A 14,025-nucleotide genomic window follows, 5' to 3' on the forward strand; every position below is an offset into this window, starting at 1 on the left:
TCAAATGGGGATTAAAAAACTGTGAGCCCCACGTGGGACAACCTGATCACCTTGTATCCCCCAGTGCTTAGAACAGTGCTTTGCACATAGTAAGCGCTTAACAAATACCACAATTTATTTTTAGTTTTTATTTTATATTGTTTCTCCTACCCACAGTTTATTTTAATGTCTGTCTCCCCTGCTAGCTTGCAAGCTCCTTGAGGGCTACTAATTCTAACGTACTCTTCCAGGCACTCAGTACAGTGCACTGCACACAGTAGACTGTAAGTAGAGAAGCAGCGTGGCTCAGTGGAAAGAGCCCGGGCTTGGGAGTCGGAGGTCATGGGTTCTAATCCTGGCTCCACCACTTGTCAGCTGTGTGACCTTGGGCAAGTCACTTCACTTCTCTGTGCCTCCGTTCCCTCATCTGTAAAATGGGGATGAAGACCGTGAGCCCTACGTGGGACAACCTGATTACCTTGTATCTACCCCAGCGCTTAGAACAGTGCTTGGCACATAGTAAGCGCTTAACAAATACCAACTTTATTATTAAGTTCAATGAGGGCAGGAAACGAGTCGACTAACTCTACTGGGCTCTCCCTAAACGCTTAGTACAGGGCTTAGCACACAGTAGACTGTAGGCTCCTTGAGGGCGGGGATTATTCGTTCATTCAATCGTATTTATTGAGCACCTACTGTGTGCAAAGTACTGTACTAAGCGCTTGGGAGAGTACAAACAGTGTGGCTCAGTGGAAAGAGCACGGGCTTTGGAGTCAGCGGTCATGAGTTCGAATCCCAGCTCTGCCACTTGTCAGCTGTGTGACTTTGGGCAAGTCACTTCACTTCTCTGTGCCTCAGTTACCTCATCTGTAAAATGGGGATGAAGACCGTGAGCCCCACGTGGGACAACCTGATTCCCCTGTGTCTACCCCAGCGCTTAGAACAGTGCTCTGCACATAGTAAGCGCTTAACAAATACCAACATTATCATTATTATTATTATTATTACAAACATACGAGCTCAGTCTAGAGATCAGTAGACTGTAGGCTCCTCGAGGGCAGGTATCATGTCTAGTCATTCTATTGGATTCTTCCAAGCTCTTAGTACAGTGTTCTGCACAAAATATACTATTAACTCTTTGAGGGCAGAAATCACGTCTGCTAACTTTATCGTACTCTCCCAAATGTTCGGCACAGTGCTCTGCACACGGTAGACTATAAACATTTTGAGGGCAGGGACCTATTGTGCTCTCCCAAATGTTTAGTACAGAGTTTTGCACAGAGTAAGCATACAATAAATACTATCGACTGGTTGATTGATCGAAACTGTTCTCGGGAGGGCTGACTTTACGGGATAGGTTGTCTTCGATCAAAAAAGTAATGGTTATCACTCTTTGAGCCCCCTCGGAGTCGCACCTGGTGAGTTTCCAGTCCTCTCCCTGTCTCGGCTAAGGGAGGGAGAGTCGAGCAGAGGCCTGTGCGTTGCATTCCTAGCTCGGGCAGCGGCTAGCGAGTGGATGGCGATCCGCTACAAGTCAAAACTCAACCGTGCTGGGCAGCAGCGACACGGGACAGAGTCCAGGGCGGAGACTCGAGTTTACTGCGTGGAAGGCGGCAGTGGTAAACCACTTCAGGATTTTCACCACAAAAGCTCTCTGGATCCGCTACCAGAACGATTGCAGATGGAGAGGGGGGCGTCCCGGGAGAGATGCGTCCGTGGTATCGCTACGGGTCGGGAAAGACCCGACGGCGTAAGACAAGACGTCGCTATTTGGTTAAATTGGACTTTTACCCCATAAATATGGTACGGTCGCAAGTTGTCGAGAAGAAACTGCAATGTTACATAACGTGCCATTTTGTCTTCGGCTAACGAACGACCTTCCAACCCCGCCGATCTTCAATCTTAGCTCGGGAGAGAAATAATGGCCTCCAAAGGCATCCTGCAGTAGCACTGGGGAGATAAAATGCGGGGGAAACACCTCTTTGGCTAATGCCGTAAACGCTGGCGTTGTGCCACGGCACCGCCGATGCCATCCGGCACACCGGCTTCTCAGAGCCTGGCACCGGTTCATGTGCACATCTGGTATATGCGGTTGGGTAGGGATTTTTCCAGTGGAATCTGGCCCCCGAAGGCTTACACATTGTGCTTGGTAACTTGGCTGGCTCTCGTGTGCCCACGCCTCCTAAGGGGGCAGCTAACTCAACCAAGCACCTGCAGCCCAAGTGAGGAACAGGGGGAAGGAGATTGCACTCGGCAGAGAAAACCACGACTGGGAAAATGCTAGGCAGAGCCGACCGTCCTGGGAGATCCAGGTTCCTGCATAACTCCGGTTAATGTTGTTTCGTCGCCAGCCTCGGGAACCTCCAACGGAGTGGTTGGACAACTTCGGATTTAATTGGGAATTCACGGAAACTCTGGCTTCGGTACTCTAGCTAGGTCTCATTTTTTTTCCTCCCTCCTCACGGTGTTTGAAGCAGAGTGCCCTAGTGGATAGAGCGGGGGCCTGAGAGTCGGAGGACCTAGGCTCTAATCCTGGCTCTGCCAACTGCTTGCCGTATGACCTTGGGAGAGTCACTTACCTTCTCTGTGCCTCGGTTTCCTCAACTGTAAAATGAGGATTCAATACCCATTCTCCCTCTTATTTCAGACCATGAGCCCCATGACGGCTGACCTAGTTGACTTGTACCTCCCCCGGTGCTTAAAACAGTGTTTGACACATAGTAAGCACTTAACGAGTACCAGAAAACAAACAAACAAGTTTACTCTATGCCAGGCACTGTACTGTGCTGGAGTAGATACAAATTAATCAGGTTAGACACAGTCCCTGTCCCACACAGGACTCACATTTTACAGATGAGGCCCAGAGAAGTGAATTGACTTGCCCAGGATCACACAGCAGACAAGTGGTGGAGTCAGGATTAAAACCCAGGTCCTTTTAATTTCCAGGTCCGTGTTCTCTCCACTAGGCCACGCTGCTTCTCTAGTTCTTCCCTCACAGAACTACAAGCCCAACACCAGAGCAAATTAAAAATGATCGAATGCTCCCCTCTAGACTGTAAGTTCCTCGTGGACAGGGAACGTGTCTTTAACGACTCTGTCTTACTGTCCTCTCCCGAGCGTATAGTACAGTGTTCTGCATACAGTAAGCACTCAATGAACACCATTGATTGATTGATTGATGGACTGTTCCCTTAAACCCTAGGTCTGATGTGCAGTAGCAGGCTTAAAGAACCACAGAAGACCAGGCGTCATCGCCAAGGGCATAGATTTCAGGCAGGTACGGTGGAGCCGAATGGAGAGGCCTGTTTCCCGGTTACCACCTACACTAACTACTCTTTTTGGCTTCTCGGTGAAATTTGTATCGGTCGCTTGTATTTTTTGAGCACTTACTGTGTGCAGGGCACTGTACTAGGCGCTTGGGAGAGCGCGATACGACAGAATGGGTAGACAAGTCCCCTGCCCACAATGAGCTTACTGTCTAGAGGGGAAGACAGACATTCGTACAAAGAAATGAATTATGGATATAACAATGTTGGTATTTGTTAAGCGCTCGCTATGTGCAGAGCACCGCTCTAAGCGCTGGGGGAGATGCAGGGTAATCGGGTTGTCCCACGGGGAGCTCACAGTTAATCCCCCTTTTACAGATGTGGTAACTGAGGCCCAGAGAAGTTAAGTGACTTGCCCACAGTCACACAGCTGACAAGTGGCAGAGCCGGGAATCGAACCCATGACCTCTGACTCCGAAGCCCAGGCTCTTTCCACTGAGCCACGCTTTGTCCGTGAGTGGTGGGGGGCGGCTGAGGGAGGGGGGAATAAAGGGTGAAAATCCAAATGCAAGGGCCACGCAGAAGGGAGTGGGAGAAGAGAAAATGAGGGTTTAGTCAGGGAAGGCCTCTCGGAGGAGGTGTGACTTCAATAAAGCTTTGAAGGGGGAGAGAGTCATTGTCTGTCGGATACGTAGAGGGAGGGCGTTCCAGGCCACAGGCAGGACGTGGGCGAGGGGTCGGTGGCGAGATAGGAGAGATTGAGGTACCGTGAGTAGGTTGGCGTTAGAGGAGCCAAGTGTGTGGGCTGTGTTGAGGTAGGAAAATACTGAGGTAAGGTAGGATGGGGCAAGGGGATTGAGGGCTTTAAAGCTTTAAAGGAGTTTCCGTTTGATAAGGAAGTAGCTAGGCGACCACTGGAGGAGGTTCTTGAGGAGTGGGGAATCGTGGATTGAATAGTTTTGAAGAAAAAATGATCCAGGCAGCAGATTGAAGTGTGGACTGGAGTGGGGAGAGACCGGAGGCAGGGAGGTCGGCAAGGAGACCGATACAGTAATCTAGAGGGGATAGTATAAGTGCTTTGACTAACGCGGAAGCAGTCCGGATGGAGAGGAAAGGTCGGATTTGGGTGATGTAAAGAGAAACCCTCTTCCTCTAGTGGTAGTGCGATCTGATTTGGCCTCGGTTACAGGCCCGATTGTCCTTTCCCGGTAATGATAAGTGTGATTTGTTAAGCACTTACTATGTGCCGAGCACCGTTCTAAGCTCTGGGGTGGTCTAGGGCTCAGAACGGCGCTCGACACACCGTGAGCGCTTAACAAATACCAACATCATTATTTTACAAGTTAAGCAGGTTGGACAGAGTCCCCGTCCCACGTGGGGCTCACAGTCGAAGTAGAAGGGAGAGCAGCTATTGAAACCCCATTTTGCATTTGAAGAAACTGAGGCACAACGAAGCGAAGTTTACAAAGTATTCAGGTTGGACACAGTCCATGTTAAACAGTACAGGAGGTGGCAACCGGTTTTTCGAATCCCCATTTTACAGATAAGGAAACTGGGGCACAGAGAATTGAGGCGACTTGCTCGAGGTCGCACGGCAGACAAGTGGAAGAGTCGACATTAGAACCCAGGTCCTCTGATTCCCATACTTCTCTGTGGGAATTCTCTCCGCTGGCACACCCTGACAGAATGGTAAATTGTCTTCCCCGCTAGACTGTGTGGTCGCCGTGGGCAGAAATGTGTCTGTTTGTTGTTATATTGTACTCTCCCAGACACTTAGTACAGTGTTTTGAAAACGGCAAACTCTCAATACATATGATTGAAATTGAAGAGAGTCAATTTGGACTATTAATAACTTATATTAACACTGTCATTAGCAACGCTGCATCAGACCACGGTCCACCTAATCAATCGATCAATCTTACGTATTACTACTGCTAATTTTAGTAATAAAAGCAGCAAGGCCTAGTGGATAGGACACCGGTCTGGGAATCAGGGGGAGCTGGGTTCTAATCCTGACTCCTCCACTTGTCTGCTGTGGGACCTTGGGCAAATCCTTTCACTTGTCTGTACCTCAGTCACCTCATATGAACAATGGGAATGAAGACTGTGAGCCCCCTGTAGGACCCGGACTGTATCCGGCTGCTCCTTGCCTGCTGGGTGACCTTGGGAAAGTCACTTCACTTCTCTGGGCCTCAGTTACCTCATCTGTAAAATGGGGATTAAGACTGTAAAACTGTGGGACAGGGACTATGTTCAGCACGATCATCCTGTGTCTACTCCAGCACTTAGTATGGTTCCTGGCACATGGTAAGCACTCAACAGATACCATAAAAAGTAGGAGGAATAATAGTATCAAATCCCCATATTACAAATAAGGAAACTGTGGCCCAGAAAAGTTAAGTGACTTGACCAAGCTCATACACTTGGGAATTAGAACCCAGGTCTTCGGACTCCCAGGCCTGTGCTACTTCCATTAATTCTATCTGCTCATCTTCTGCTGGGTGAAAAAGTGTTTAGAAATAATGTGGGTCCCAAACTCCACTTTCCCCTCAAGAACAGGGATCATTTGGGGCCGGATTCATCTGAAGTCCTTCCGTTAGCACCTCTACTTGTGTAGACACAGCCCGAATGAATTTTTTCCTTTGTCTTTGTGCATCCACTCAACTAGAAGGATAATTCCAAACTGAGGCCCAGAAAAGTGAAGTGACTTGTCCAAGGTCACACAGCAGACAAATGGAGGAGCCGGGATTAGAACCCAGTTCCTCTGTCAACCAGACCCATGCTCTTTCCACTAGGTCACGCCGCTTGCCCTCTTTGCTAGCTAGTGTCTAGCTGCCCCTATGCACCCTGAGACACCCCTAAAAACCCCTTCCCTGGTACAGAAGACCGAAGGGATCCTGGAAACCTGGCAGTTCTTTCTCAGGAGAGAGGTTGAGTCAGACCGTTGTTCAGCGAGGAAGCATTCTAGAGTATATCAGAGGAGATTCAGAGAGAATCCAATTCCCTGTGTTCAACTGACATGGAGTTGCCATTAACGATGCTGGAGAGCCCATAATGCACTTTACCCTGACATTCCATTGTCAAATCCACCGTAGATATCTGATTAAACTCATCATTACGTCCTTGACGTTATTTTAATAGCTCTGGCAACCGCATAATAGAAATAAATAAATCACGGGCATGCTGGGTGAGCTTTCATGTGACTTCCTGACTTAATTCACCACTCACTTTCTCCCCAGTTATCAAAATATTTATACAATACATGACAAGGAGTCACTCCTTCAAACTCCGTTTCTGCACCCAGATGGAGGTGCTTGGTTTTTTTTTTTTCTTTTCACACCACGGCGTGAACAATGCAACTTTATCCCTGCAGCTGAATCAGCAGAAAATAAGGCCTCGTGAGGTCTTTAATAAGCTTTGTTCAATAAGAACTTGGCCAGAAGCACACTGAGTCTTTCATGTGTTCCCGAGCTCCAAATCTCAGCCCCCAGGAGCCAAATCGAGCCAAGGAATTCTATCTCGCACAAGGCGCTTCGAAGAGATACGGTCGAGGAGTTTTAAGTCCCACACTGGAGCCAAACAGATTTGAACTCTTGAGTCAAACGGTCGGACTTAAAATGCATCGATGTCCTCGTTGTCTCTTTAAACCCATTTTCTCTTCCGAATCAGAATCCATTCATTCAACCGTATTTATTGAGCGCTTACCGTGGGCAGAGCACTCTACTTAGAGCTTGGGAGAAGACAATACAACAATAAACAGACAACCTCCCCTGCCCACAGTGAGCTTACGGTCTAGAGGGGGAGACAGACTGATATGAATAAATAAATTGCAGGTATTGCTTTGGAGCCGGGAGGGGGGATGAATAAAGGGAGACTGACTTCTCTAACCTATTTCCGGAGCAGTACTTACTTAGGGGCGACTGAGATAGCCCAAAGGTGTCTTCTTTCCCAGCGCTTAGGACGGGGCTTAATAATAATGATAATAATAATGGCATTTGTTAAGTGCTTAATATGCGCCAGGCACTCTTCTAATCGCTGGAGTAGATACAAGGTAATCGGGTTGTCCCACGTGGGGCTCAGAGTCTTAATCCCCACTTTACAGATGAGGGAACTGAGGCACAGAGAAGTGGCTTGCCCAAGGTCACACAGCAGAGAAGTGGTGGAGCCGGGATTAGAACCCACATCCTCTGAATCCCAAGCCCGTGCTCTTTCCCCTAAGCCACGCTGCTTCTCGTCAGCCACGCTGCTTCTCGTAAATAATGTTACTACTACCACAACTACTTGAGAAGCAGCGTGGCTCAGTGGAAAGAGCCCGGGCTTGGGAGTCAGAGGTCATGAGTTCGAATTCCGGCTCTGCCACTTGTCAGCTGTGTGACTGTGGGCAAGTCACTTCACTTCTCTGGGCCTCAGTTCCCTCATCTGTAAAATGGGGATTAACTGCGAGCCTCACGTGGGACAACCTGATCACCCTGTATTTACCCCAGCGCTTAGAACGCTGCTCTGCACATAGTAAGCGCTTAACAAATACCAGCATTATTATTAGTCTGGGACCCATGAGCTTTAGGGGAGCAGAGATGGTTTTGAGGGGCTATCGAGATTGTGAACCCCGCTTGGGACAGGGACTGCGTCCAACTCGATTTGTTGTATACACCCTAGCGCTTAGTACAGTGCCCGGCACATAGTAAGTGCTTAACAAATACCATCGTCATCATTTTTATTATTATTATTTTTATTATCATTTTCTGGAGTGTGGTTTCCAGAGTGGCTTTGGAATGCTTGGTTGGACTTCTGTGTTTTGTTGCCGTTGCTGTTGTTGATTTAGTCTTTGATAATAATAATGACGGCATTTGTTAAGCGCTTACTATGTGCCAAGCACTGTTCTAAGCGCTGGGAAAGAAAAGTCAGTGGGGAAATTGGACACGGTCCCTGGCTCTCCCCGAGCTCACTAACTAATAATATACGATACAATCTCTCAAACCCATGTGGGACAGGGACTGTGCCTGACCTGCTTATCTCGTATCTACCCCAGTGCTTAGGACAGTTCTTGGCACAGAGTAAGTGCTTAACAAAAGCCATTAAAATACTCTGAGACTACAGGACAGATCCATAAGGAGAGATGAAACACTAAATACTAAAACAACATTAAAAAAAGGGCAAATACACAAAATAAAAATAAAAATCAGTTGCCTATTGTGTCTGGGGCTCAGATTATGCGCATTAGTCTAAGTAACTCTCAATGAGCATGCTTTAAGACTCAGGAATCTGTCTCCCAGAAGCACCTGGGGACCTTAATAATAATGTTGGTATTTGTTAAGGGCTTACTATGTGCAGAGCACTGTTCTAAGCGCTGGGGGAGATCAGGTTGTCCCACGTGAGGCTCACAGTCTTAATCCCCATTTTATAGATGAGGTTACTGAGGCACAGAGAAGTTAAGTAACTCGCCCACAGTCACACAGCTGACAAATGGCAGAGCCGGGATTCGAACCCATGACCTCTGACTCCCAAGCCCGGGCTCTTTCCACTGAGCCACGCTGCTTCTCCTTAAGACCTTCCATCCTCCCACTACCATCTCCACTCCCTGCTTTCAGACTTGTTAAAGAGAAAGGGCCTCACAGAAGAGATATTCAACCTCAGATCCTTCTCCTTCATCCTCTTCCTCGGTCGATCCATCAGTCAGTGGGATTTACTGAGCGCTTACTGGGTGTAGAACACTGTACTAAGCACTTGGAAGAGAGCAATACATTGGAGTTGGGAGACACGATATCCTCTCACGAGGAGAGAACAGCCTAGCGGAGGAGTTTACAATCTGGAGATTTTTATAAAAAGCAAATGGGAAAGAAGAAATACCCATAAGTCAGCAAGTGTCACCCAAGGAATTCAACGAGAAGCAGCATGGCCCAGTGGATAGAACTCGGGCCTGGGAGTGAGAGGACCTGAGTTCTAATCCCAGTTATGCCACTTGTCTGCCGTGTGACCTTGGGTAAGTCACCCGTGTCCAACCTGATTAGTTCGTATCTACCCCAGTGCTTAATACAGGGCCTGGCACAGAGTAAGCGCTTTAGCAAGATTATTTATTTAAAAAAACAAACACCTCATTGTTGGGCCAATTCCTGAGAGGGCAGGAGGTTGGGAATTTCAACCAGAACTTTCTTTGCAGATGCAAGCTCTAAGGGCAGAAAGGTACAGTGAGTGGGCCAGTGTCAAGCACAGCACGGGCCAAGCGGGGAGAAAGGCTCGAACCAATAGATCCGGCTCCTTCCTCCAAGCAAAGTGGAAATTGTTTTCCCGATTACATCCGGCCAACAGAGAATAAATCTCGGCAGCGCGAGCGGTAACGGTGGCTGGGACTTTGCGGTAATTCACTTTTTGTCTGGCTTGCAGATCTAAACAGGGTGTGTTTTCAGCAGTCCTTTTTGACCCTCCCTTTAGCCCCAAACTGGCAACATTCAGCATGTTTTTCTCTGACTTCCTAAAGACGTGGCAGTCTGGAAGAAGGCTGACAGGCTAAATGTTATCACCCTGGATTCTTCCCCTGTTCCTTTCCTTCCGTTTCAGAAATCGTTCTGTGAGCCTCTTCCTCCTTGGCTCAACTGTTCCGTGTTTCAATACTCCCTGGCAGAAGTTTTCTTTATTTTAGTTGCAGCCACCCCAAGCGTCCTTTGATAAACTTCCATCGGGATCACATCTCATTTCTAGAAATGCTTAGTTTTTCCTGTGCTCCGTGTTTCCCGTCTTCCTCCAGGAGGCTTTTGGACAAAAGATGGCATGTTGTGTACTTTCTTTGCTGTACTTTCCATTATTAAAATTGTTTCCCAGCTGAACAGCTTCATAATCTGTGAATTGGCTGGAAGACTCAGAATAATTTGAATAAAGAAATAATCTTTCCTCTAGGTAAGCCCTTTCTTTGGACCTGAGTTCTGAGTCTGAATTCCAGCCCCGGCTCCCTGCATTGGCTCGAAAAGTTATTTCTTTCTCTGTGCCACACCATATGGGGTAATTTAGTACAATTTACTGTGGTCCACTCACCTCTCATTTTGAGCCAGTCAAGAGACCTGGGCAGGCTACATTCTGGCAAAGAATGTTTCCGTTTAAATAAGTATCTTGGAATGAATAAGCGAGACTTTTCCTAAATGGACTCCTTTATTTAAAAAGTGATGCTTAAAAGAAATTCCTAGCAGGGGGATTTGGAAGTGATCATTTTAAAATGGGGGGGCGGGGGAACGCGGTGTGGAAGGTGTCATTTCTGTTTTTAAGTGAGGAAAGAGGGAGCTATAAATGCCCACATTTCAGCAAACAGCCAGTCAGTCCGTCGAGCCTATTTAATGAGCGCTGACTGTGTGCGGAGCACTGCCCTAAGCCCTTGGTACAGACACATCCCCCGCCCACAAAAAAACAAACACCTCATTGTTGGGCCAATTCCTGAGAGGGCAGGAGGTTGGGAGTTTCAACCAGATTTTTCTTTGGTTCTTTTCTTTCATTGTGTCCTGGGATTCGAACCCATGCCTCCAGAGGAGTCCGTGACCTGAACACGGCACCTTAGACCACTTGGCCGTACTGCCCCAGGATTGTGAGCCTCTTGAGGGCAGGGACCATGTATTTTACTTCTGTTGTACTCTCCCAAGTGTTCAGTACGCTGTTTGATTATGGTACTCGTTAAGCACTTACTATGTGCCAGGCACTATTCTTAGCACTAGGGTAGATACAGTGCTCTGCGACAGTAAGCGCTCAATAATAAATACAATTGAATAGAGACAAGTTGATCAGGTTGGACCCAGTCCCTGTCCCACATGGGGCTCCCACTCTTATCTCCATTTTACAGATGAGGTATCTGAGGCACAGAGAGGTGAAAGGACTTGCCCAAGGTCACTCAGCAGACATGTGGTGGAGCCGGGATTAGGTCCTTCTGACTCCCAGGCTGCTGCTCTATCCACTAAGCCCCATATCGATCGATTGATCCCATTGCTATGGGACATCTTCTTAATAACTGTCATCAGGGACTGGTTTAATTACCCCATCGCTAGAGAAGCAGCGTGGCTCAGTGGAAAGAGCACAGGCTTTGGAGTCAGAGGTCATGGGTTCTAATCCCAGCTCCGCCACTTACCAGCTGTGTGAGTTTGGGCAAGTCGCTTATCTTCTCTGTGCCTCAGTTACCTCATCTGTAAAATGGGGATTAAGACTGGGAGCTCCACATGGGATAACCTGATGACCTTGTAACTACCCCAGTGCTTACTGTGGTGCTTGGAACACAGTAAGCGCTTAACAAAAACCATCATCATTATTATTATTAGTCTCGGGCTTCCCCGTCTATCCCTGCTGTGGGCAGGGAATGAGCCTACCTACTCTGTTATATCGGACTCTCCCAAGTGCTTAGTACAGTGCTCTGCACACAGTAAGCACTCAGCAAATAAGAATGATTGATAAGTGAGCGTCCGATGATGCTCCGCCTGCCCGTGAGACAAAAGCACTCCAGTTCTCCCAGCTTCCCCCGCCCCCCCCCCCCCCGGGTGATTAATGGCGATGAAGAAAAAGAACATTTCTGTGCAGATTTAGATAGGCTCATCACAGGAGTGTCAATGTTGGATAAATTAATTATAATGGGTGACATTTTCAGACTTTGCATCCACAAGAGCCCCAGACTGGTTCACCTCCTAGGCCAATCCTAAACCCTTTGTGTGGACAGGACAGGGGCTTTAAAGAAGTCAGATCTGGTAGCCGTGGAAAGCCCTTTTCCGAGGCCTGAGGTCCAGGAGGATCTCTTGGTAGAACACCTCAATCACCTCACTGTACCTCTGGCCACCTCTGACCTTCGATTGAACCGTTCAGATGCCTGGAGGGTTGGCTTTTTTTTTTTTTAATGGCATTCGTTAAGCGCTTTCTGTGTGCCAGGCACTGTACGGAGTGCAGTTTATCAGGTTGGACACAGTCCCTGTCCCACATGGGGCTCACAGTCTTAATCCCCCTTTTTCAGATGAGGCATGGAGAGGTTAAGTGACTTGCCCAAGGTCACACAAGGAACAGAGCAGGGAATAGAATCCAGGTCCATGATAATAATAATAATAGTGATGATATTTTTAGAGCACAGTTACGTGTCAAACACTGTTCTAAGCACTGAGGTAGATATAAGTTAATCGATTGGACGTAGTCCAATACGAGACTCAAGTCTAAGGGGAAGGAAGAACGTGTTTTGAATCCCCATTTTCTAGATGAGGAAACTGAAGCAAAGAGAAGTTGAATGACATGCCCAGGCTCAGTGGAAAGAGCCTGGGCTTTGGAGTCAGAGGTCGTGAGTTCGACTCCCGGCTCTGCCACTTGTCAGCTGTGTGACTGTGGGCGAGTCACTTCACTTCTCTGTGCCTCAGTTACCTCATCTGTAAAATGGGGATTAACTGTGAGCCTCACGTGGGACAATCTGATTACCCTGTATCTACCCCAGCGCTTAGAACAGTGCTCTGCACATAGTAAGTGCTTAACAAATACCAAGATTATTAAGTGGTGGAGCCACGAGTAGAACCCAGGTCCTTTGACTCCTGGGCCCGTGCTCTTTCTAGTAGGCCACAGTGATTCAAGCTAGACTGTAAGCTCGTTGTGGGCAGGGAAGGTGTCTACCGACTCTGTTCTATTGCTATATTGTATTCTCTCAAGCGCCTAGTACGACGCTCTGGACACAGTAAGCTCTCAATAAATACGATTGATTGATTCTTTGTTTTCAAAGTTCCGTCCGCACCTTCAGGTGGTGCGAGACGGAAAGGTCTTCCGACACTACTACTAATAATAGTAATTCTGCTATTTGTTAAGCGCTTACTTTGTGCCAAACACTGTACTAAGCACTGGGGTGGATACAAGCGAATCAGGTTGGACCCAGTCCCTGTCCCACATGGGGCTCACGGTCTCAATCCCCGTTTTACAGATGAGGTAACTGAGACCCAGAGAATTCATTCATTCATTCAATAGTATTTATTGAGCGCTTACTATGTGCAGAGCGCTGTACTAAGCGCTTGGAATGTGCAAGTCGGCAACAGACGGAGACGGTCCCTGCCCTTCGACGGGCTCACGGTCCGATCGGGGGAGACGGACGGACGAGAACGATGGCGATAAATAGAGTCGAGGGGAAGAACGTCTCATTAAAACAATGGCAAATAAATAGAATCAGGGCGACGTACATCTCATTAAACAAAATAAATAGGGTGATGAAGATCTATACGGTCGAGCGGACGAGTACGGCGCCGAGGGGAGGGGACGGGAGGGGGGAGGAGCAGAGGGAGAAGGGGGAGAAGAGGGTTTAGCTGCGGAGAGGTGAAGGGGGGTTAGAGGGAGCAGAGGGAAAAGACTTGCCCGAGGTCACACAGCAGGCAAGTGGCAGAGTCGGGACTAGAACCCACGACCTCCTGACTCCGCGGCCCGTGCTCTATCCACCATGCAAGTTCAAGGTACCCTAGGAATTCCTCTAAGAAGCACGACCACCCCACAGCAGGGAAAATGAACTGCACTGAGATTTCAGTGGCACAACTTTAGCACTCCAGGTGAAGTAAAGAGCTCATCCTTGGCTCAACTAATCGGCATCAGAATCCTTGAGAAGCAGCGTGGCTCAGTGGAAAGAGCACGGGCTTTGGAGTCAGAGGTCATGAGTTCAAATCCCAGCTCTGCCACTTATCAGCTGTGTGACTGTGGGCAAGTCACTTCACTTCTCTGGGCCTCAGTTCCCTCATCTGTAAAATGGGGATTAGGACCGCGAGCCCCATGTGGGACAACCCGATTCTCCTATGTCTACCCCAGCGCTTAG

Source organism: Ornithorhynchus anatinus, chromosome X5, assembly GCF_004115215.2.
Source record: "Ornithorhynchus anatinus isolate Pmale09 chromosome X5, mOrnAna1.pri.v4, whole genome shotgun sequence".
Classification (NCBI taxonomy): Eukaryota; Metazoa; Chordata; class Mammalia; order Monotremata; family Ornithorhynchidae; genus Ornithorhynchus; species Ornithorhynchus anatinus.